General features: G+C 51.1%; 1 long non-coding RNA gene across 1 annotated transcript in view; it reads left to right on the top strand.

The window, feature by feature from the left end:
• LOC121011903 (uncharacterized) overlaps positions 1-683 on the top strand; it is an 8,922-nt gene extending 8,239 nt beyond the window's left edge. The window contains exon 3 of the long non-coding RNA XR_005781850.1: positions 108-683. This is a non-coding gene — a long non-coding RNA (uncharacterized LOC121011903). The remainder of the gene's footprint in view (positions 1-107) is intronic.
• Positions 684-1,625: the final 942 nt, after the last annotated feature.

Below are 1,625 nucleotides of genomic sequence, written 5' to 3'. Positions count from 1 at the left end.
GTTTAAAATATATTAGTGGACCTGTAGCCTGTTGTGGGCATAACCACAGTTCTCAAAGAGAATATAACACACAACTAGAAATTGCCTACCATTTTCTTTCATTGCAGACAAGCCCAACACAATTCGGGAGATGTGCTTGGAACTTCAATCTGACAGTGCCTATAGAAGGTGGTGGTACTGGGAATCAACTGAGTGCCTGGGCAGTTGTTACTGAAGCTACTGTCACATCCCAAATGCTTAGAGGCAGAGGAGATCCTGAGGTGCAGGCTGGTCAGTCACGTCCCCGAGCACGGGGATGTGGCGAGTAATCACACTGGAGCTCACGCTGCCATCTTACCCTTTCTTCCTGCCCCCTTCCTCCACAACTCGCTGTGGCCCCCACTCTTCAGATGGAGTTCTGTGTGGGGGCCCTACCACCCTCCTGCGCCCACCTACTCGACTGATACTTTCTTTTCAATATAACCTTTCACCTCACTTTCTCCCAGAAACCCTCCCTGACCCCCAACCCCCCCCCCCCAAACTGCATGGGAACCTCTCCTGAGCTTTCCACCGTCATTTGTTTATATATGTGTCTTTCCCCCATTACACTGGGAGCTCCTTTAAAGACTAGTGTTTGCATATTCATCTCTGCTCCCAGAACTAACACTGTTCAAAAGGACTCAGTAAATGTTAACTTGACTGATTACTTGAATGAACGGATGAATCCTTCCCCCTCTCCATCTCTCAAAACTCCACGATGTTGGAAGCTGGAGCTATTGTACTTTACATCTTCCTAGACCTAAGAGACATTTGGGGTGAGGAGCCCTGCTGACAGATGATCCTCTGAGTTCATCTGAGCAGAACACTCTAATCCCATCCCTGCCCCACAGACACAGTGCACCATGGGCTGAATGTTGGTGCCCTCCACCATTCTGTGTGACAGTACGGGAGGTAAGATTTACTAGGGTTAGACCAGATCATCACAGGGGAGCCCTCATGAAGGGGTCGGTACCCTTACAGAAGAGGAAGAGACACAACATCTTTCTCTGCCACGCGAGGGTACGGAGAGAAGGCAGCCATCCGCCAGCGAGTCCTCGCTGAACAGAATCAGCCAGCAGTTTGATCTTGGACTTTCAGGCCTCAGAACTGTGAGAACTAGATGTCTGTTGTTTCAGCCACTCAGGCTGGTGGCTTCAGTAACTGTTACAGCAGCCCGAGCAGATGAAGACAGAAATTGGCACTGATGATGGGGCACTGTAACAAACACCTAAACGTGTGGAAGCACCTTTGGAAGCGGGTAATGAGTAGAGGCCTGAAGAGTTTTGAGGCGCTTGCTCCAAAGAGCCGCCGCTGGCAGGAAAGGACGGGGAAAAGTCATTCTGGAGAGTGCTCACTCACACCATGTGGGAGCAGCTGCCTCGGCCGCCTTCCTCTGAAGGCTCTGGGGTCTGCTCATAACGGTGCTTCTGCTCTGTGACATGGAAGCCTGTGTTGGCAGCGAGGGCCAAAGTGGAAGGACTAAAGGCCTGGGTCCTCCCCGTGCCGGTGGCAAAGACTGGCTTCTCAGGTTCAGCTCTGGAAGGAGGAGAGGGTTCTGGAAGGCCAACTTGGCATCTGTTAGCAGTTTGGAAAATAGCAGATTTAAA

This window comes from Herpailurus yagouaroundi, unplaced genomic scaffold (assembly GCF_014898765.1).
Source record: "Herpailurus yagouaroundi ecotype Mexico unplaced genomic scaffold, PumYag 195, whole genome shotgun sequence".
In the NCBI taxonomy this organism is placed as follows: Eukaryota; Metazoa; Chordata; class Mammalia; order Carnivora; family Felidae; genus Herpailurus; species Herpailurus yagouaroundi.
The sequence above is the reverse complement of the archived record's forward strand: the minus strand, read 5'-3'. Positions and strand labels throughout refer to the sequence as shown.